Here is a 23,574-nt window from a genome sequence, read left to right as displayed (position 1 = left end):
AACTCAGAGACCGGCACTGGTACAGGTCCTTGCATGCTGAGTGTGCTGGTCCCCTGGGTCCACTGTTCTTTCTCTATACTTTGTCTCTGTGTCTTATTTCTTTTCTCAGTCTCTCGTCCCACCTGGTGAGAAATATCCACAGGTGTGGAGGGGCTGGCCCCCCTCAGCCTGAATCCCCTGGCTGATTGAGCTGGCAGTGGTGGTGGGGTGGGGGAGGTCTAGGGGCTCCCCAACACCCGGCTAGTGTCAGAAGCACTGTCTTCCCCACCCTCCTGCTCAGCAGCTCTGCTAGGAGCCCCATCCTTCAAGACCCCCTTCTCCCGAGTCTACCCTATAGGGCAATTCTGGACAGGATCCAGGGAGGGCCAGGAGGAGAGCCCTGGATCTGTTGGGTGGAGCATCCTGGGTGTGGGAGGAGGAGCCAGGTGCTGATTCAACAGCCTCCAGATAGCTCTCCTCTGGGCCACCACGTTGCCTGAAATTCCTCCATTATAAATGTCCCTGTATTAATATGGCATTGACCCTAATGAATGGGGGTGGAGCAGCACGGCAGAAGGAAAGGATTTGGACTTGAGGGTCTCATAGACCTGAGTTCCTGTGAGCTCTGCAACTTGGGCTAGAGGCCTGGCCTCTCTGAGCCTCAGTTTGCTTTTATGTTAAATGGATATCTTCCCTCCTCTGGATGCCATCACTTGGGTCTCTCCAGCAATCCCCGGGACTCTGGCCTAGAGAGCTGATGGGAGGGTAGTGGGACAGCTTTGGGCGTTGTCATCCAGCTGGGCATCTGATACAAGCAGGTGTGGTTTACGTAGAGCACCTGACACACAGTAGGTGCACTTTATGTAGAGCACCTGGCACACAGTAGGTGTACTTTACGTGGAGTACCTAACACATAGTAGGCACACTTTATGTGGCATAACTGGCACACAGTAGGTGTACTTTACGTGGAGTACCTAACACGTAGTAGGCACACTTTATGTGGCATACCTGGCACACAGTAGGTGGTCTTTATGTAGTGTACCTGGCACATAGTATGTGTGCTTTATGTCAAGTATGTTGCACAGAGCAGTTTTATTTTATGTACGGGGCCCAACATACAGGAGGAACATTTTATGTAGGACATCTGGCACACAGTAGGTGTGCTTTATTTAGAACACCTGGCACACAGCAGGCATGGTTTATATAAAGGACCAGGGACTCAAGATACAGGATTTGTGAAGGGCGCCCAGCATACAGTAGACACTCTTTATGTGGAGCACCTGGCACACAGTAGGTATGCTTTATATATGGCATGTGGCACAGAGTAGGCACACTTTGTATAAAGTACTCTGCACAAAGTAAGCTTACATTATGTAGAGCATGCTGCACACAGTAGGTGAGCTTTATGTGGTGTACCTGGCACATAGTAGACAGAATTTATGTAGAGTACCTGATACACAGTAGGTGCACTTTATATAGTGAGACTGGCACGCAGTAGGTACACACAGTAGTGTTTTCCATACAGTCTTTCGCATGGAGTAGAGACAGGCACACAGCAGCTCAAGTGCTAGTTGTCATCCCCTTCCCTTCAGTCCCTCTTTTTGGAGCTCTCTCTTCTTAGGAGCCTTCCTCTGTCACCCTCTAAGGCCTCATCTGACATCCCATTTCCCAGATGGGAAGCCTGAGCCCAGGATGGCCACACTGCCCACAGTCAGAGAAAGGACAGGGCAGAACAAGGACTCCACTCGGGGTCCCCTCGCTCTGCCCTCCCCTGCCTGGACCCCGTCCGCTCACAGCCCCTCTCAGCCTCATCCCCTGTGCCTCCGCTCTGTCCTCTAAGCTGAGCCCAGCCTCTAGATTTGCTCCTCCAGCTGGGCTCTTTATCCCCAGACTCTGACCCAGGTAATCCTCAGCAGGGTTGGGACTGGATTCTTTCTTCCTGCTTCAAGCAGTCAGGTCTCAGCTCAGGCCCTGGGCTGCCTGGAGGCAGGACTTGAACTCTTGCCAGGCTGTGAAGCCAGAGATGAGAGGCTTCTGTCTCTGAATCTCCTAAGTCTGTACCAAGATGCAGCACCTGACATCCTCCCCACCCATGTTTGGAGAGGAGCCCAGATGATCTGGGACAAGGGTTGGCCTGGCCCAGCTCAGGTGGCTGTGAACTCTCAAGTTCATGCTTTTACCTGCCACATCCTTGCCTTGAAAGGGCAGGGTGGCTGTAAACTTGGGGCTCAGAGTCCCCTTTAACCACTCCCCAACTTCCCCTCTAAACTGTGAGGGAGATGCTGAGACCTGAGGATCCAGTCCCCATACTGGGGCACCCTGAGCTGGTTCCTCTGCACCCAGCTGGCCAAACCCCAGGTTTTGGCCGGCATCTCCCAGGCAAGGGAGATGCACCCAGGCTGTGGAGATTGGCTGGCCCAGCCCAGCGCAGCCCAGCCTCCCACGACCTTTCCCTAAATCAGGGGCCAGAGGCAAAGAACTCCCAGCAGAAGAGGAGAGGAGGTTGTGTGGTACAAGCTGCTCCTGACAGAAGGTGCCAGGCTGGGGGTGGTCAGACTGGAGCCTCCTGGCCTGGGATGGGGAGGGGCACTGCCCAAGGCTGGGGTGTCTCCAGGCTGCTGGCCTGGGAGACTGGTGGTTTCCTGGTAACCGGACCCCTGGCAACCTCCCAGTGATTCAGGCTGGGCCTTTCTGGACTCTAATCAGTCTCTCTCTCTCTTCTCCTTTCTGGGTGGTTACTAGGCAACTAGAGGCCACTTGGCTATTGGATTTGGCTGGGGCTTTCTGGAATTTAGCTCTCAGTCCTTGTTTATTCATCCCAGAGCCCTCCCTTTCCTGCCTCCACCCACCCCTTCCCTGCTCCTCTCCACTGTCCCTGGAGCTCCCTGAGCCTTTCCCTGGGCCTCAGGATCTCACCCTCCATCCTGTCTGCCCTGCAGGATGCCGCAGCTGAGCCTGTCCTGGCTGGGCCTCGGGCAGGTGGCAGCATTCCCGTGGCTGCTCCTGCTGCTGGTTGGGGCCTCCTGGCTCCTGGCCCGCTTCCTGGCCTGGACCTATGCCTTCTATGACAACTGCCGCCGCCTTCAGTATTTTCCACAACCCCCAAAACAGAAATGGTTTTGGGGTCACCAGGTCCTCGTGAGTGTGGCAGCAGGATGACTCTGGGATCTCAGGGTGGATGGAATTCCCAAAGGGCAGGAAGGGGGCTCAAAGAGCTGGGTTTAGAGGGTGGCTGAGGTGTGGGCCGGCAGAGAAGCGAGGGAGGCGGCTCACTCACTTACTCCTCTCCTCACTCACTCCTCTCCTCACTCACTCACTCCTCACTCACTCACTCCTCTCCTCACTCACTCACTCCTCTCCTCACTCACTCACTCCTCTCCTCACTCACTCACTCCTCTCCTCACTCACTCACTCCTCTCCTCACTCACTCACTCCTCTCCTCACTCACTCACTCCTCTCCTCACTCACTCACTCCTCTCCTCACTCACTCACTCCTCTCCTCACTCACTCACTCCTCTCCTCACTCACTCACTCCTCTCCTCACTCACTCCTCTCCTCACTCACTCACTCCTCTCCTCACTCACTCCTCTCCTCACTCACTCACTCCTCTCCTCACTCACTCACTCCTCTCCTCACTCACTCATTCCTCTGTAGTTCCATCCCAAGCCTTTCTCACCTACCTGTCCTCCCACCCCAGCCTGTCTGGATCCTTGTGCTGCCTGTCTTTCCTACAATAGTGCACCTCCAAGGGGCTCCTGCAGTACTGTGGGGCACAGAGCAGGGCTCTCCTGGCATGCCCACCTTCTCCACTCTGGACTTCAGGCCTCCTGAGCCCACTATACAGGGGCTGCTCCCTGCCTGACCCATTTCCTTGTGTCTGCTCATCTCTGGGCTGCTACTTTCCCACAGGAATTAGCTCTGACTTCCTTCCCCTATGGAGGGACACTGGTGGGCCAGAAGAGAAGTGCAGGCAGTCTCCCACACCTTCCCCTTCCAGGGGTGACATGCTCTTCCCCACTCAGATGTCCCAATGATCCCTATAGCTCAACCGGGATATAATTTGGCCACTCCCTTCCCCTTTCAGAAGCCGTCCTTGACACTCCCAAACCTTGCCCTCCTACTTGGACTTGCCCTCCCCTTTGGGGGACGTGGCCTCCGTCTGCTCACTCATAAATGGCAGGATTGATGGGCGTGTCCACAGGTGCACAGGAGGCACTAGCACAGAGCCTGGCATAAGGGGGGCTCTCCCAGGTGGGAGCTGCCATCCTGAGGGACATTAGAGTCACCTCTGCTTCCCTGGGGGCTGCTGAGAATGGGGGGGTCCTCAGTGTGCAGACCCTTTATCTGTGGGGGGAACCAGAGCCCATGTGGACCAGCCAGGACACGAAAGGATGTGGGAATCAGCCCTAGGGATATGTCCTGAGGCCACACTGCTGTCCCAAACCACCTCCCATGGGGACCTTTCCCTATAAAGCAATCCCCAGACTGAAATCATTCCAGGATGAGAAAACACATCCTCTTGAGCAGACAGCTTGTCTTCTCTCTCTGCTTTGGTATTTACCTTCGGATCCTGGGACAGCCCCAAGAGAGAAGGAGCAGAGGTCAGCAGAAACCCCCTGCAGCTGTTGAGAATCCAGACACGCTGCTCACTGCAGAGGCTGCACCACATCTGGTGGCTGCGGGGGGACTTGCCGTGGCTCCTTCTAGGGAGGTGCATTAGTCAGGGTTCTCCCTAGAAATGGAATCTCCTTAGATGGGAATTTCTTCTTACCTCTAATGCATGTATGTATGGAGACAGAAAGAGACAGAGAGAATTTATTATGGGAATTGGATAATGTGATGATGGAGGCCAAGAATTCCATGATATACCATCTGCAAGCCAGAAACCAGGGACGCTGGTGGTGTAAATTCAGCCTGAGTCCAAAATGGCCTGAGAACCTGGAGTTCTGAGGGCAGGAGAAGACGGATGTCCCAGCTGCAGAAGAGAGAGCAAATTCCCCCTTTCCTCTGCCTTTTTGTCCTGTTCATGCCCTCAATGGATTGGATGACACCCACCCACATAAGGAAGGGCAGGTCTTCCTTCCTCAGTTTACCTTCAAATGCTAATCTCCCCTGAAACACAGACGTACACAGAAATAGTGTTAGACCAGATATCTGGGCATCCCTTAGCCCTGTCAAGTGGACACCTAGAATTAACCATCACAAGGGGTGATGGCCCCTGACTTGCTTTCAGATCATTGCTACAGAGGAAGGCTTGAAGAACTTGACCCAGATGTCGGCCACCTATCCCCAGGGCTTTAGGATATGGCTGGGTCCCATCTTCCCCTTCCTTGTTTTATGCCACCCTGACATCATCCGGTCTATCACCAATGCCTCAGGTACCCATGCAGAGCTTGTGGTGGTGGGTGCTGGGGGCTTCCATCCAAGGGCTTCCAGCTCCTTCTCCCCTAAGCTTCTGTGAAGCCCCTGCAGTTCCCAGGCCCCTCTTTCTCTCTTCTCCCTCCATTGAAAGAAGAAGAGGCATTTTCTGCTTTCCTTCATGTATTTGCCAACTTTCATCTCAATGTCTTCCACCTCCTTTGCCATCTGACCCCCTGCTCTGGTGTTCTGGGAACCACCAGGGCCCCAGGAAGCCTCAATCCAGAACCCTGTCCTGAAGGAACCTCCACACTTGAGGAGATGGATCTGGACAGAGACAACCCCAAATTCATGGGGTCAGGAATGGGCAAGAAAGAGATGGGTGTGACAACCCAGAGGAGAACTAGGGTTCTGCTGCGGCAGGCTGGAAGGCTTCCTGGAGGAGGAATTGTTGGAGCTGGGTCTGGACCTATGAGTAGGAATTTTTTTTAAGTGTGGGGTAGGATGATGTAATGAGCATCATTGGTATTTGGGGGCCCAGCCAGTCCTGGCACCAACCTTGTCCATCCTTCAGCCTAGAGCGGTAGGAGGACTTGTCGCTGGTGGCGATTCTGGGCTGCTATTTATGTGACATCCATCTATGATGGGTCAGTTCCTTATACCTCATCCTGTCACTCATCCACCCTACGCTCACTGCTGTCCTCCTGTAGGCCTCAAGAATCTCCAGTAGAGATCCCACACCAGCTTGTTGATCTTCCCTTATTCTCTGCTCTTCCCATCCTTGGACAGACCAGGCTGAGCAAGGGAAGGAGCAACGTCCCACAGAAACTATGGCTCTGACCCCAAAATGCTTAGTGACTCTGTGCAGGTCACCTGCTCTCTCTGGCTGCTGAGGTCTCTTTCACCTGTGAGTGATGGAAGCTCAACTTTGTGCACTATAAGCAAATAAAGGGAATCAACGGAGTGTAAAGTCCAGAGAAAGTGGTCTTCAGGCATGGCTGGATCCAGGTGTCAATGAACAGCATCAGGAATTTGTCTCCTTTTAATTTCACTATTTCTCTGCATCACCTTTTCTTTTTTTTTCTTTTCTTTTCTTTTATTATTATTATACTTTCAACCATTGTGGAAGTAACTTTTTCTTTTAAGGCAGCCCTTCTCTTATGGTGTCAACCATGGGTCTTGGAAGCTCAGCTCTTGTCAGAAAGCTCACCTTTCCCCAAGGGGTCCCATAAATAGCCTATGATTTCTATATTATACCTGATTGTATCTCATATGTTTTACCTGGGATCATATGGAGAAGTCATTACCTGTGTGGCTCAGCTGTGGCCAAGGACACTTGGGGCATGTCCCAGCCTTTCTGGTTCTTCTCTGACATGTGGTTTGAAATTGTCTTTTCTCCTTCTTGTCATCTCTTGGCCATGTTTGTGGCTTGTCCAAGGTCTGGGACCCAGGGTCCCTTTGAGAATTGTCAGAGTTATTATTTTAGTCTTCCTGAGCCAGGTCTCAGAATCCATTCCAATCATGCTTGAAGAGAAGTCTTGGTTACACCTGGGACATGTCCAGGACATTTAATAAATCATATTTAAATCCCATCTGGGGCCTATCAGGTACACAGAAGTCATGCAAGACTATCTTAGGTCCATGTCAGATGATGTGTCATTTAGGGCTCATCATGTATGTTGTGGCCATGTCAGGCATGTTAACATTGGAGACATGCCCCAGGTCCCAGGTCCATTTCAGGAAATGACAGAGAGTGCTGGGGCAGACAGGGTGTCCTAGGCTCCTTTAAAGATATTTTGTAGAGTGTGGAGCTGTGCTCAGTTGTTGCAGAACATGTTGGGATATATAGGAGCCATGTCAAGGCGTGCTGGGGAGTGCTGTGCCCTGTTAGGTTGTGTCATTGCTCTACTGTGCTGTTGCAGCCTGGGCTGGTCCTTCTTCCTCTATCCTCCCTTCGTCCTTTGCCCTTGGCCCCCTTCCTGCTACGCTGGGCATGGAGTAGGGAAAGTGCTGGTAGGGAGCCTTGCCCTATACCTGAAGTTCCTCTCTTGCCCTCTACATGGCCCCTGATGGTCCTCATTCATGCCAGCTGCTATTGCGCCCAAGGATGATCTCTCCATCAGGTTCCTGAAGCCCTGGCTGGGTGAGTACCTGCAGATGAAAGGGGTTGGGGACAACCTTGGGCAGGGGTGGGGAAGGTGCTGCTCTTGCCCACTGTCCTTGGCTGCCCTACTAGGAGAAGGGATACTGCTGAGTGGCAGTGGCAAGTGGAGCCGCCACCGTCGGATGCTGACGCCCGCCTTCCATTTCAACATCCTGAAACCCTATATAAAGATCTTCAACAGGAGTGTGAACATCATGCACGTGAGTCCCTTGAACTCTGGGTCCCAGCAGGAGTCTTGGGGTGGAGGGACCGTGGACAGATCTGGTCTGGAATTTTGGCTCTGCTGGGTGGCATTAGGCCATTGCTGTTCCTCTCTGAGCCTTGAGTTCCTCATCTGTAAAATGGGGATAATAATCCCTACTTGAGAGGTGGTAAGATAATGCAAACGAATCATGTCCCTAGCACATAGTAGATACTCAGAAGGTGTCAGATGCCATGTTTCTTTCACAGAAGCCAGGTAAATGCAAAAGTAAAGATGAAGATTACATAGTAGCCATTACCAATTACAAACCACTTCAATACCCATTGGTTTAGATCAATAAAGGTTTATGATTGCTAATGAGTCTGTGAGACATTTAGCTGGTTCTTCTGGATGTAGATGCGATCAACTTTGGTACATGAGCAGCTGTGGGGCAGGTAGGCAGCTTTGCTGATCCTGGCCCAGTTCATTCACATGTTTAGGGCTTCACTAGCTTCAGGCTGATCTGGGATGGCCTCAGCTCTGACACCTGGACTTTCCCCCATGTGATTCTCTGCCTCCAGAAGGCACCCTGTTGTTCACATGGCAGAGACTGGGTTCCGAGAAACTGAGAGGAGGCTGCAATATTTCTGGACATTGTCTCTGCAATGCTTCAAAGTTCAACCAGCCTTGGGGCTATTTGAGTTATTACATCATCATGTTCACCACACTGTATTGGCCAAAGAAAATCAAATGTCCAGCACAGACTAAAAGGGATGTAAAATAGAATCCATCTATTAATGGAAGCTGCTGAAAAATTACTGTGCAAAGGATGTAAATACAAAGAGAAGTGAAGAATTGGGGGTCAGGATTTTGTGATATGCCTAGGATGTTTCTTTTACTTGCAAGCTGATAAGTTAGCTTGTTACTGTTTCAGCATTCTAATAGAAGACACAAGACCCCTGGGTCAGAGACAAAGGGTAGTTGATTACTCAGGCACAGCAAGCAACATGTATGTCTTGTTGGTTTGTATCCTTTTTCGGAGTCAACCTAAATTCCATGGGGGTGACACAGTGGGCCTTGCTAGTTGCCTGCTCATGCAGTACATTGCATGAAAGACAATGGGCATTAGGCTTAAGGAATCTGCTTTAATAGTAGCAGAAACAAGCCTGATATTGGTCCAGGGGGATTCATTGCCTTATCTCTCCAGGTTGTTCCCTGCAAACACAACTCTGAAAAATGGCTGAAGTAAGAACATCATGGCCTTGCATTCTTGGCATGCCCAGCAAGGATGCTCAGGGCTGATGAAGAAGTGCCTCTCCCAACACAGGGATATTTTTGAAATGACTTTGTAACAATGGAGAAGAGTGAAGAGAACATTTACTGAGCACTCACCATAGGCCTAAAACAATGTCATGTCCCAGTTCCATGACATATGTGTCTAATTTAATTTTAATAACCCTGTGAGTTATGGTTATTTTTGCCCGATTGCAGATGATGAAACTGAGGGCCAGAGAGGTTAGCGAGCTGGAAACAGTTCAACCAGTCTCCAGCTAGGAGACTGATCTAGGGGTGGTGGAGCAGAGATTCTGTCTTGGTTTATCTGGCCCAAAGCAGATCATCTTGACCATTATTGAATATTTGACATGTGGGACCTAGAGGAGGGCAATAGATTGACCAAGGGCACACAGAGCATAGGAGACAAGGCTGAGACTTGAATGCAGGTCTCTTGACTCCTAGCCATGGGTCTTCATCTCCTATACTAACAGTTTCTGCTCACATCCCAGTCTGGTCCTTGCTGGCAATGGGTTCCTGGGGCAGAGGACCAGGAGGCTGGTTGTGGGGGAGTCCATCTTGATGTTTGCGACTGGGGAGGGGCACAAAGGAGGCAGGGCCCAGCTCTAGCCGTCTTCATTTCTCTGGCCAGGACAAGTGGCAGCACCTGGCCTCAGAGGGCAGCAGTCGTCTGGACATGTTTGAGCACATCAGCCTCATGACCTTGGACAGTCTGCAGAAATGCATCTTCAGCTTTGACAGCCATTGTCAGGAGTGAGTTCCTTCCCAGGGCCTGGGATGTGAATCCATGGACCAAAGGGAGTAAGTTGGGGAGGGAGGAAGGAGCAAAGTAACCCGAAGTACCTTTCAGGAGGATTTGTATCATAGCTGGGCTTTTAAGGTCAAGGAAGGGGAGAAAGTGTTGTCTTTCCAGGTAGGTAGAAATATTTGAGTAACAGTAATAAGGTTAGGATGAGCCAAGCATATGCAACAGACAGTAGAAATCTGGTTGTGGAAATAGGATTAGATATTAGGGACACTGAAAATCAGGAAAAGTGGTATGAAGTTTATCAAGATGGTCCCAGGGAGCTTTTGAAGGAGTTTCAGCTGATGATGGCTGTGGTAAGAGCTGAGTTGTGTGGGAATCTGACAGTAGTGTAGACACTACATGGAGCTGACATTGGGTACAAATTGGTTATGGTGGGGGCTGGAGTCGGGCTGAAGTGGAAGAGGATGAAGTCTGAGTTGTGTGGACAGTTTTGGTAAGGAATATGATCAGTACTGGATACTGGATGGGAGATGAGAGAAACATGGTGTCCAAGCTACACTCCGGGTACCTAGGTGCATGGAGACAGCTCTCAGAGATAGGATGCAGGGAGCGAAGAGAGTCAGGAGAGTCAATCTCATGACAGATACCCACCATGTATCTCTAGGACCATCTGTTTCTAGATACTCAGTTTCCTGATGGGAGGTAGCTCCTGGCTGCTGGTGGGAGGTGTTCCTGGGCTTTGCATGTTACATTGTTGCCTCCCTTTCTGCCCTTGGCCTGCAGGAGGCCCAGTGAATATATTGCTACCATCTTGGAGCTCAGTGCTCTTGTAGAAAAAAGAAACCAGCATATCCTCCAGCACATGGACTTTCTGTATTACCTCTCCCATGACGGGCGGCGCTTCCACAGGGCCTGCCGCCTGGTGCACGACTTCACAGATGCCGTCATCCAGGAGCAGCGCCGTACCCTTCCCACTCAGGGTATTGATGATTTCCTCAAGGACAAAGCCAAGTCCTAGACTTTGGATTTCATTGATGTGCTTCTGCTGAGCAAGGTGGGTTTCTCTACGATCTGAATTACAGTGATAGAACGGAGCTTGATATCAAATGTCAGATGAAATAAATTGGACTTCATCCAGAGGGCACTGGGAGCCATGGAAGATGCTTGAGAAAGGGAAGATCACAGATAGGTTTTAGAGATGATTCTGTTGAATGCAGCCCGCAGGGGACTGCTAATTCTGAAACTGTGAAGAACCTGCGATTTTACTCAACTTACAAGTTAGTAAGTTAGTCTTTCACATTTTTATGTATGTCTATGTCTTCGTCTATGTCTATATCTATGATGACAGATGCACCAAACCCCTGGATCACAGCAGCCCATTAATTATTTACAGCAGTAACTGTGGGAGGAGTAGGATTGTTGTGCTGGCTCCCCATTCCTAGGGCAACACAATGTTTTTACCTGTAAATGTACAAGAATTTGCACCATAGGAGAGGGGCCCCCACATTATGAGTCTTATATCTTATATAGGACAGTTAGTTCATATGCTCCTTCTTTTTTACAGGGTGAGAGAGAGAGAGAGAGAATGCTTTGTTCAGGAGTATAAACTACTACTCTCCAGTGAGATGGCAATTTCTATAGGTTTATAATCCAAATATCTTCTGGAAAGATAAGATTCTCTGAGTTTACCACTACAGAATGTGAGCAAATATCTTTAAAGCAATACGTAATTTTTAACCTCCAAGGCAAATTGCCGTTTAAACATCCTGTACCCCAAGTTGCCAGTATCTTTTTCTCTTAAAGTCTTCATTATACAGAAATATGAAAATATTCGAGTCATTGATTCCTCCCACCAGGGACCAAAGACGAGGCAAAGGAGCTGGGGGGAAGACCTTGGAATGGGGGCTCTGGTGATGGTGAACAAGAGAGATCTAGACATGCAGAGTGGGTTTGAGTTTCTGGAATAAGATCGGATCTTCAGAGATTGTCTCAGGTGAGACTCGGGAGTCTCAGAGATAGTAAATTTGGGGGAGGGTTTGTCTTGCTTTCCCTTCAGGATGAAGATGGGAAGGTGTTGTCAGATGAGGATGTAAGAGCAGAGGCTGACACCTTCATGTTTGCAGGTGAGGCTCCCAGTGTGGGACTACAGTGAGGACAGGGGTCCTTTCATCTCAGGAACATAGTGGCTGGGCCCTGGATCACTCAATTCTGCCTATCTTCCCCCTCCCTCCATCCTCCCTGAGGGCCTCAATGCATGGACGCTGTCCACCCTCTGGTGCTGAAGCAGCCCAGAGACCCAAGCCTGCCCGCTTCCCCTTCAGGCCATGACACCACAGCCAGTGGTCTCTCCTGGGTCCTGTACAACCTCGCGAGGCACCCAGAATACCAGGAGCACTGCCGGCAGGAGGTGCAAGAGCTTCGAAGGACCGTGATCCTAAAGAGATTGAATGGTGAGTGCAGGTTCTTCTGGCCTGTTCCTGAGCCTGTCATTGGCTCTGCTCCCCAAGTGGGAAGGGAGAAAGTTGTTTTTGTCAATTCTTCCATTATTGCTTAGTAGTATTAGGAGCAGAGCCCAGAGGCAGAACTTGATATCCAGCCTGGCTAGCAGGGGAAAGTTTTCAGGCTTTTAGGACAGAGAGTCCTAGCCTGCTGAGAGAGCTGGTGACAATATGTGAAGGCAGATGATGACAGCTAGACATGTTCAGTCAATGAATTTTCCCTTCACTCACTTCTTATTTTCTCTGAATTATCATTTTTTTTCAAACATCTTCACTTCCTGAATGTTTGCTCTTCTGTTCCCTAATTCCTACCCTCCAGTCCAGTCCAGGGAGTTGTAAAGGAGACCTGGGGGTAAAAGTCATCTATCTCTTTCTAGAATACCTGCATCATTCATCCATTCAGTCTTCATTCAGCAAACTCTTCCACATGTCTTTCCAATGCCAGTTCTGTTCCCAGCACCTTTCTGTTCCCTGGATACCTGGAAAGAACACTGTCCAGGGATGTGTCTTTCAGGTACTCCCAGCCTAGTGGGAAGAGTCTCAGGTAGGACATTCTCTGTCCACATGGACAAGGATGGTATTGAGAACAAGAGAAGCAGACTGAGAATATAGTAAGTGTTTCACACCAGATGTGGTGGCTGGCGCCCGTGATACCAAGTACTAAGGAGGTTGAGGTGGGAGGATCACTTGAGGTACGGTTTAAGATGAGCCTGGGCAATATAGAAAGAACCCATCTCTAAAACAGTAAAAATAAATAAATAAAAGTATTCTAACTGAGATCCTGAATGATGATCAGTAGACGTTTGCATGCAGTAGTGCTCTAAGTCAAAAAGACAGCCTTGGCAAAGATGCAGAAAGAAGCAGGGGTGGGAGAGAGGGAGAAGAGGGAAAAAGAGAAGGAGTTGTTTGTGTAAGGGGGAAGGAGAAGGTTATAAAGGGAGAAAGAAGGAAGAGGGAGGGAAAATGAGGGACAGAGAGAGATAAAGAGAGGGGGGAAGAGAAAACGAGACAGAGAGAGAATGAGAGAGGGAGAAACTGAGTCATGATGAGATAATAATAATGGAGGTGGCAGCAGAGCCTGGCTGTGGAAGACATGGAAAACATGTTAATGGCTTCCATTTTAACCCAAAGGCAATTAGGAGCCATAGGAAGTGGCTGAGCAGGGGAGGGGTAGGCCAGATCTGGGCAGAAGGAAGATCCTTTCAGGACTACTGTGGAGAGCATATTAGAGAGGATCAGCTGTAGAATGAAGTCCCAGTGAGGACATTCTGGGACCTGAGCCAGGCCAGGGGCTGGGGATGGAGAAGAGGCAATGGACTGGACAGGTGTTTTGAAGGCAGTGTCCTCCTGTCCAAGACTTTGCTCAGCCCAGCAGTCCTGTGAAGTGGCAACACATTTCTATGCTTTTAAAAACCTAGCTTTCAAGCAAAATTGTGCACTCTGTCAAAAAAAAAATCCAAAAATTTATGATAAAAAATGAGCTTCCTTCTTAAGTCTCACACTAGTGGTTTCTACCATCAATGGTTTTCTGTGTGTCCTTCCAGAAAAATGGTTATCTTGATGCCCACTTTACATGAACACAGACTTTTTCTATACAAATAGGAGTATATAAAATAGACACAACATTTTTTTTCCAAGATGATGGATTGGAGGCAATGTCAGTGTGTCTCTCCCTTGTGGAAGGACAGAAAAGTATGTAGAGATTCACACTGTGAACTTCCTTTCCCCAAGAAACAACACAGAGGCTTAACAGGAAACCCAAAAGAATCCACAGACCCTTCAAAAGAAGCTACAGGCTGCATTCTACTCTGTGAGACAGGTGAAAAACTGTGAATCCTCAGAGTGTGAGAGGGGGAGAGACTGCCTCCAGGGTACACATCTTCACTGGGGAGTCTGAAAAGCCAGACAGCAGGGGGAGGCCTTAACTCTACCCAGAGCTGGAACTGATTTAGGGAGTGGTAAGAAATAGAAAAATAGAAGCAGCAGCAGAAAGTGCCTTGCAGGCATTCCCAATCTCCAGCATGGACTGAGGGAAGCCATTCCTTATTATATCTCACAGGGGACCTTGCAGAAGCCAGCCAACTAGCTCAGGCAGGGGTCACAGGTTGAAATGCCCAACTGAATTTCTTGATATAACCTCAAGTGGGGATGAACTGCCTTGACCAGAACCCAGGGGGCAAGTGGGAAGTGTGCTGCAGACAGGAGTGCAGGAGCTGGGTGCCTGGCCTTGGACAGGGACAAAAAGGGGCATGGACTAAAAGTATTGCTATCTCTGGGGGAAAAGCTTATGGCCTGGGGCAGGTCTGAGTTCTGTGCATAGACTACCTGGATCTAAATCCAGTGCTATGGGTGGAGCACTGCAGGAGTGAGATCAGTCTTGCCAACTGCATGGGAGCCGGATGAGGCTTACTGCCACCTGCTACTCTCCACTCCCTTTGCAAGCTCTTTTGCAAGGCAGAGGCAGTTATACTCACTTCTGGAACATTACCCCAGTGATCTAAGAACAGCCCTCTAACTCACACAGCTGCCAAAAAAATAGTTCCAAAGATAAAATACAATAAAATACCTAGGAATATATTTAACTAAGGTGGTGAAAGATCTCTACAAGGAGAACTACAAAACACTGTTGAAAGAAATCGTAAATGACACAAACAAATGGAAACACATCCTATGCTCATGAATTGGAAGAATCAATATTGTGAAAATGACCATACCATGCAAAGCAACCTACATATTTTAATGCAATGCCCATTAAACCACCATCATCATTTTCACAGAACTGGATAAACAATCCTAAAATTCATATGGAACCAAAAAAGAGCCTGTGCAGCCAAAGCAATAACAAACAAAAAGAATAAATCTGGAGGCATCACATTACTGGACTTCAAATTATACTACAAGGCTATAGTTACCAAAACAACATGGCACTGGTGTAAAAGTAGGTATTTAGACCAACGGAACAGAATAGAGGACCCAGAAATAAAGCCAAATACTTACAGCCAACAGATCTTTCACAAAGCAGACAAAAACATAAATTGGGAAAGGGACACCCTATTCAATAAGTCATGCTGGGAAAACTGGACAGCCACATGTAGAAAAATTAAACTGGATCCCCATCTCTCACCTTATACAAAAATCAACTCAGGATGGATCAAAGACTTAAATCTAAAACCTGAAACCATAAAAATTCTACAAGATAACCTTGGAAAAACTCTTCTGGACATTGGCCTAGGCAAAGAATTCATGACTAAGACCCCAAAAGTAAATGCAACAAAAACAGAAACAAATCAGTGGAACCTAACTGAATTAAAAAGCTTCTGCAGAGCAAAATAAATAATCATCAGAGTAAACAGATAACTTACAGAGTGGAAGAAAATATTTGCAAACTATGCATCTGACAAAGGACTAGTATCCAGAATCTACAAGAAACTTAAATCAGCCAGAATAAGACAAATAATTCCATCAAAAAGTGGGCAGAGGACATGAATAGACAATTCTCAAAAGAAGATACACAAACAGCCAAGAAACATATAAAAATGCTCAACATCACTAATCATCAGGGATATGCAAATGAAAAAACCACAATGAGATACCACCTTATTTCTACAAGAATGGCCATAATTAAAAAGTCAAAAAACAATAGATGTTCGTGTGGATGTGGGGAAAAGGGAACACTTTTACACTGCTGGTGGGAATGTAAATTAGCACAACCTCTGTGGAAAACAGTAAGGAGATTCCTTAGAGAACTAAAAGTAGATCTACCATTCCATCCAGTAATCCAACTACTAAGTATCCACCCAAAGGAAAATAAGTCATTATATGAAAAAGATACAGGCACATGCATGCTTATAGTAGCACAATTCACAATTGTAAAGATATGGAACCAACCTAAGTGCCCATCGACCAATGAGTGGATAAAGAAAATGTGACATATATATATACCATGGAGTAATACTCGTCCATAAAAAGGAATGAAATAATGTCTTTTGCTGCAACTTGGATGGAGCTGGAGGCCATTATTCTAAGTGAAGTAACTCAGGAATGGAAAACCAAACACTGTATGTTTTCACCTCTAAGTGGGAGCTAAGTTGTGAGGACACAAATACATACAGAATGATATAATCAGCTTTGGAGACTTAGGGAGCGAGGTTGGGAGGTGGATAAGGGAGAAAAGACAACATATTGGGAATAGTATACACTGCTCAGGTGATGGGTGCACTAAAACCTCAGAATTCACCGCTGTAGAATTCATCCATGTAACCAAACCACTTGTACCCCAAATGCTGTTGAAATAAAAAGAAATAAAGTGTCACAGATCTGCACATTAACAATATATCTTTTGAGATCTTTCCTTTTTTTTTTTTTAATTTTTTGAGACAGTTTTGCTCTGTCGCCCAGGCTAGAGTGAGTGCAATGGCGCGATCTCGGCTCACTGCAACCTCCACCTCCCAGGTTCAAGCAATTCTCCTGCCTCAGCCTCCTGAGTAGCTGGTATTACAGGCACCCGCCGCCATGTCTAGCTAATTTTTGTATTTTTAGTAGAGGCGGGGTTTCACTGTGTTGGCCAGGCTGGTCTCGAACTCCTGACCTTGTGATCCACCTGCCTCGGTGTCCTAAAGTGCTGGGATTATAAGCGTGAGCCACTGTACCCAGCAAGATGTTTTCTTTTCTTTTCTTTTCCTCAAAATATGAGTTTTGGAAAATAAGTTTATTTTTATTTATTATGTTTATTAATATTATATATATTTATGGGGTACAATGTGACGTTATAATATATGTATACAATGTGGAATGATTAAGTCAATCTGATAAACATAACCACCATTTCATATACTCATCATATTTATGGTGAGAACATTTGAAATTTACTCTCTTAGGAATTTTGAAAAATATATTATTATTAACTGTAGTCACCATGCATGTAATAGGTCTCAAAACTTATTCCTCCTGTCTAACAGAAACTTGTACCCTTTGACCGTCTTTCCACTCTTTCTTCCTCCCTCCTCTGGTAACCACCATTCTCTTCTCAGTTTCTCTGATTTCTATGTTAACTATTTCAGATCTCACAGGTAATTAAGGTCGCATGCTATTTGTCTTCTTGTGCCTGGCTTATTCCACTTAGCATAATGTCCTCCAGGTTCTTCCATGCTATCACAAATGAAATAATTTTCTTCTGTTTTAAGGCTGAATAGCACTCCATTTTGTATATATACCACATGGAAAATGAGTTTATAATGAGAATTACAAAAAAATGAGTTTGAATTACAAAAGAACAGGTTCTTCTTGCACTCAATGAGACATTACAGATAAGACAAGGGTTATCCTTGACATTCCTGCTACCCCACCTAATATCCTCCCTTTCTCCAAAGGGGCCTGTAGAGATACTGATTTGTCATCTGTCTGTCTGTTTGTTTATCCATCTATCTACATAACTTTCTATCATCTATCTCCTTATATATTCCATATATATTTTGCACTATGAGATATATATATAGACATTTTGGAACACTTTTTTTTCCACTCAACAGTGTGTCTGATAGCTATTTTTTTGACTGCTGAATAGCATTCCATACTTTATTTGGCCCGTCCCTTTCTTGAAGTCACTTATGTAAACATTTTCAATTATTGTGGAATTGTCAATCTGCCTTTCAGAGTCTCTGTACTGATTCACCTTCTAGCCTGCATTGTGTGACAGGACTAGTGATCCTTATTTCCTCCTTTTGTGTAGCTGTATACTATTCCATTGTGTGGATGTGTATCTAAATATCTTCCTATCCATGTATATTTGGCTCATTTTAGCCTTTTGCTAAATTAAACCTGTTGCAATTGGCATGTGTGTACAGTGACCACTGTTTATACGTGTGAGCATCTCTGTAGGACACACTCCCAAAGGTGGAATTGCTGAATCAAAGACCATTTGCATTCTACAATTGTAAAAATGAGTGCAAATCCATTCCTATATTAGCTGAGTTTGATGGCATAAGCTTAAACTTCCCCATAAATTCACCAATAGCATTACTGTATTATTAAATTTTAAGTTTTTGTCAATTTTAATATTTCATCTTTTAATGAACATTTTCTTAAATAAGAGGGAGAAGAACATCTTTTGCCCAAGTTGATAAGCCATTTGTTTTCTTTCTATGGGATTGGTCATCTTACATTTTTTTTTTTTTTTTTTGCTGTTTTTCTTCGGGTTGTTTTTTCATACTTACTTAAAAGGATGTGTATTACAATAATCTTTTTTTCTGTCTTTTGTTGCAAAAGATTGCCTTTTGACTTGTTTGGGGGTACTTTTGGTTAATTTTTATGAAGTCAAATTCGTCTACATTTTCTTTTGCAGCCATAGTACCCATCTATTTCCCAGAGTTTCGTAGAGCTTCCTTCAGCAGATGGGAAGTTTTCATTTATTCACTTGCCTGTCTCTGAGCTTTCTAGTCTTTTGAATAGGTCTGTTTTTCTGTTCTTACAGCATTGCCAGACTATTGCTATTACTGCAACTTCTTAATAGGTTTTAATAGCTGGTAGAGTTACTTTTTTTTAAATCACCCCTTACATACATTTGTTGCCATGGTAAAGTGTATCTTTTATTTGGATTGAGAGAAATTTATAATAAAGTACAGAGATTTCATGTTTCTTTTTAAGTTTAATCCAGGTATTTTATATTATTATGACTAGCATCTTTTATTATCATCTTTTCAGTTGGTGGTTATTTCTACATGAAAAACTAATGATTTATACATATAAATTCTGTGCCCAATGAACACAGTACATGCTAAAGATGATGCTGTGTATCAAGAGAAAAAATAAGTAAAAGCTCTTGGGACAACTGGAAAGCCTTCTGGAAAAAAGGCAACAAGCTGGTTCTCATGTCTTATGACAAGATAATGTCCAGATTAATAAAATTTTTTTAAAAGAGTCTTAAAAACCCTAGATGAAACCATGAGAAAATTATTTCATAGCTCCAGAGTAGGGATAACCTTATTTTGACGTAAGTTCCAGGGGCTAAGAAAAAGTGATAAACTGTTAAATGAGAAAAAGATATAGGCCAGGCACGGTGGGTCATGGCTATAATCCCAGAACTTTGGAAGGCTGAGGTGGGCTGTGGTGGGCAGTTCATCTGAGGTCAGGGGTTCAAGACCAGCCTGGCCAACGTGGTGGAATCCCATCTCTACTAAAAATCAAAAAAATTAGCCAGGCATGGTGGTGCAGGCCTGAAGCCCCAACTACTCAGGAGGTTGAGGCAGGAGAATCACCTGAACCTGGGAGGTGGAGATTACAGTGAGCGGAGATTGCACCACTGCACTCCAGCCTGGGCAACAGAGTAAGATTCTGTCTCAAAAAAAAAAAAAAAGATGCAGAATACTAGTGTATAGTAGATGGTGTGCTCCTATATAATTTTTTTAATATATTAAATATTAGCACAGGAAGGATACATTAAAAAAATAATAACCTGGGCAACGTGTGGGGAGAAGTAGATGGCATTGGGCCATAGGAGTGGATTATATTTTACAGTTTTCAAATTCTGAATCAGATAGGTTTAGATGGTATTAAAATTTTAAATAGCCAAGGCAAAAGAAGAACGATTAAGCAGATAATTCAGCTCCTTTACTGGATCTTAAACGTTTATAAACGTTTTCCAGTGGAGCTTACTGTGTTTTCTAAGTATAACATCACTATCTGCCAAAATGATACATTTACTCCCACATTTCAAATTGCATGACTCTCTTGTTTTTCCCTTGCCTAATTGCACTTGCTGGTATCTCTAGTTCCATGCGAAATAAGAGCAAAACATTGGATCTGGGTATTTTGTTTCTTATTCATTTGCATTTGAGTTTGCTTTCTTGCCATAGACAATATTTATTTTTATGCAAATTTGTTAACTTTTTTCAGCTGGCTTCTGGGTGTGTTTTCCTCAGAGTATATATTTTTAACTACTTGGCTAAATTTTCTCTGGTACTTCTAATTCTCTGTTTTTCTAATTTTTTCTGCTTTTCTAATTCTCAAACTTTTGATCCACGTGGAGTTAATTTTGTTACAGGGAGAAAAGGTCTCACTTGGAAATAGAGAAGCTGGAGAAGTGTGTCTTTGCTCCCTTGATAATGATTGGGGCTGGGGTGTTGCCTTAGGTACGACCTGGCCCAGCTGCCCTTCCTGACCGTGTGCGTGAAGGAGAGCCTGCGGTTGCATCCCCCTGTTCCGTACACCTCCCGCCACTGCATCTGGGACATTGTGCTCCCAGATGGTAGGGTCATCCCCAAAGATGCTCACAGCCTCATGGGGAGAAGCCCCCCGGGTAGGAAGAGGGGTCCTTCAGGGGGATCCTTGTCCTGACTGCCACCTTCTCTCCCACAGGCCTTATCTGCATCATCAACATTATAGGAATCCATCACAACCCAACTGTGTGACCGGATCCTGAGGTGCTGCCTTTCCCATCCACCCCCGACCCCCTGCCCTCTTCGTCAATTCCAAGGTTCCTAGAGGAGGAGGCAGGGTTTTGATCAGGAAAATCCAACATCACCTCGCCCCAACACACACACAACTGTCTTTCCAAGGCTGCTGGACCTGGGAGACCCCACCCAGCAGCCCTCTTGGTCTTACCTCCAGGTCTACGACCCCTTCCGCTTCAACTCAGAGAACAGCAAGGAGAGGTCACCTCTGGCTTTTATTCCCTTCTCTGTGGGACCCAGGTAAGGGCCACCTGTGTCTGGTATGGGGATGGGGTGATAGGTGCGAGGGTCGAAAAAGGGGGAAGTTTACAGATGGTCCCAGTTCCAGCTCTCTTTCCCTCCATTCCTTCACAGTTTATGGGAAAATGTCCATAGAATGGGGGTGAGTAGGTCCTAGAGGGTCCGCAGAGTGCTCAGAATCCCCTCCTCCATCTGCTGGTCTGAGCTGGGAGCTGGAGTCTGGCCCAGGCTCTGGGGGACATGCAAACCCACAGGGGGGTCCCAGGCATGCTCAGCCCCTCTCTATCTCTCAGGCTGATCTGGGTGCGGTTGAGGATCCCGGGCCAGGTTTCCGGCGTGATGGGGCCGGAAATGCGGGTCCTGGGCGCAGTCACAGTCCCCACTCCCACCCGCAGGAACTGCATCAGGCAGGCGTTCGCCATGGCGAAGATGAAGGTGGTCCTGGCGCTGACGCTGCTGCGCTTCCGCTTCCTGCTGGACCACACGGAGCCCCGCAGGAAGCCGGAGCTGATCATGCGCGCTGAAGGAGGACTTTGGCTGCGAGTGGAGCCCCTGAACGCGGGCTTGCAGTGACCCTCTGAACCATCCACCTGCCTTTCCAGATTCTCCGGAATAAAACTGTGCCTGGGCCTCTACTGACAGCCAGCAGGGGGCTCTTGAGGACTGGGAGGCGTCAGGGAAGGGGCATAACCTGGGCGGGTTAGGTGGGGTGTTGTCACTGAACCCAAGAACCTGACTGCCTCTTTGGCTGATCATAGGGCCTCCATGCTTTGGGAGTGTCCCAAGACCGAGGTCCTTAGCCAGCTCAGAACACAGGGATAGAAGGGTGCAGCTTCTATCCTGGTAGGCTTTTAGGAATTCTTAGCTCCCTTTCTTGCCAGCATCCCACCCTACGTCTCCCCCTTCAAGTTGATCGCTTTTGTGAACCCCCTTCCCCTACCTTCAGACAGCTCCATTTTTTCCCCTCTTTTGAACCCTCTGACTCTGCCCAGGCAGCCTGGCCAACAGATACTACCTGAATCCTCCCCCTACTCTCCTCTGCTATGTGCCAGGCACCCTCACACATGTCAGGGGTTCAGCACATCCCCACCCTTTCACCTCTAGGTTCCTCCTTCATTCCCATCACCTGCCCATGTTGGGGTGGGGTGCAGTCAGGGCCATCCTGTTTGACCCTTGAGATCCAAAGCCAGATAACTGGAAGCAAAACACCATCCCAAAGGCATGACATCTGGAACCAGACTACTTGGGCTCAAGTCTCAGCTTTGCTGTGTGGCTTGGGCAAGTTAATTCTCCTCTCTTTTCTTCAGTTTTCTCAAGCATATAATGGGGACAACAATGCTACCTATGTCAGGGTTTTCCTGAGGACAAAATATGAGAGACTCAGAACTGTGCCTGGTGCACATTGAATGCTCAATAAATACAGCCATTATTACCTGCTCTCTGAGAAAGTCTGGTTAATAAAGCATGTTGCCTTTCAAGATAGTTTTTTTCTACCATGACTTTAAATACTGTTTTGGAACTCATAGGCAAAAATTCCAATATCTGTGCTCCTTGAATAATCTCTTCATTTTTAGAGGACTGTACATTTAGGAGACAATTTTTTCCAAGAGTGGTAAAAGCACCTGAAATGTGGCAGGGTGGTAGGAGAAGGAGAGAAGCCTCAGTTAATGTCTGAAAATAATGTCCCACCAGTAAAGCTGACCTCTGTTCATAGCCTAAGGAATTCTGCATCACTGCACCCTGCTGACTTGTCAAATCTCTCCAGCCGATATCCCTCCCTTGTTACACTCAGTCGCCTTGTCCTTGATTCTGATCTCCAAATACATTATATTTTCTTGTACAGGACCATTGCATTTTCTTTGTACCTTTGTCAAAGATCAGTGGTGCCAAGAATATTCAATGGGGAAAAGACAATCTCTTCAGTAAATGGTGGTGAGAAAACTGGATGTGCATATGCAGAATAATGAAACTGAACTCTTATCTCTTATTATATTCAAAAATCAAATCAAAATGGATTAAAGACTTAAATGCAAGACCTGAAGCTATGAATTACTTGAAGAAAACATTGGGAAAATTCTTCAGGCCATTGACATGGGCAAGAACTTTTTTGATAAGAACTCAACAGCACAGACAACAAAGGTAAAATAGACAAACGAGATTACAAAAGACAAGCACAAATCCCACTGCTACCACTGCAGCTAGTGCTCTTTTGCAAGCTTCACATCCTGGCTGTAGGCCAATTGACAGAGTCCATTATAACCTCTGCAGGCACATAACAGCAACCAGGAAGGAGAAAACTTGTGTGTGACCTCGGTTATCACCATTGCCTGCATCAACTTGGTTAATCAGGAGGTTCTCAGTCTGTCCGCATGACCAATTCATTACTACTACAACTGGCATTTGAGAAAGCCAAATTAAGCCTATTTATAACCAAACAATCTCACAGAATCTACGTCACCCCTCTGCCACCCCCATCAGAGCTGGTGCTGGTACCCACTGCTGGGAGTCTTGAGGATAGATCACATCATTGGACCCCTGAAAGCACCCAGAGCCATAGGTTAAAATAAACTATAAACATTAAAGTCACATCCTCAAGGAGAAAAAGGAAATAAGAAAAATCACAGTTGAATAAAAAATAAATTCAAAAATAATTAGAAGAAATAGTT

At 46.6% G+C, this 23,574-nt stretch overlaps 1 pseudogene; it reads left to right on the top strand.

Annotated features, from left to right (window-relative positions):
• Window positions 1-2,829: 2,829 nt before the first annotated feature.
• On the top strand, window positions 2,830-21,584 carry LOC455801 (cytochrome P450 4F12-like; annotated as a pseudogene).
• The last annotated feature ends 1,990 nt before the right edge of the window (window positions 21,585-23,574 follow it).

This window comes from Pan troglodytes, chromosome 20 (assembly GCF_028858775.2).
Source record: "Pan troglodytes isolate AG18354 chromosome 20, NHGRI_mPanTro3-v2.0_pri, whole genome shotgun sequence".
NCBI lineage: Eukaryota > Metazoa > Chordata > Mammalia > Primates > Hominidae > Pan > Pan troglodytes.
The sequence above is the reverse complement of the archived record's forward strand: the minus strand, read 5'-3'. Positions and strand labels throughout refer to the sequence as shown.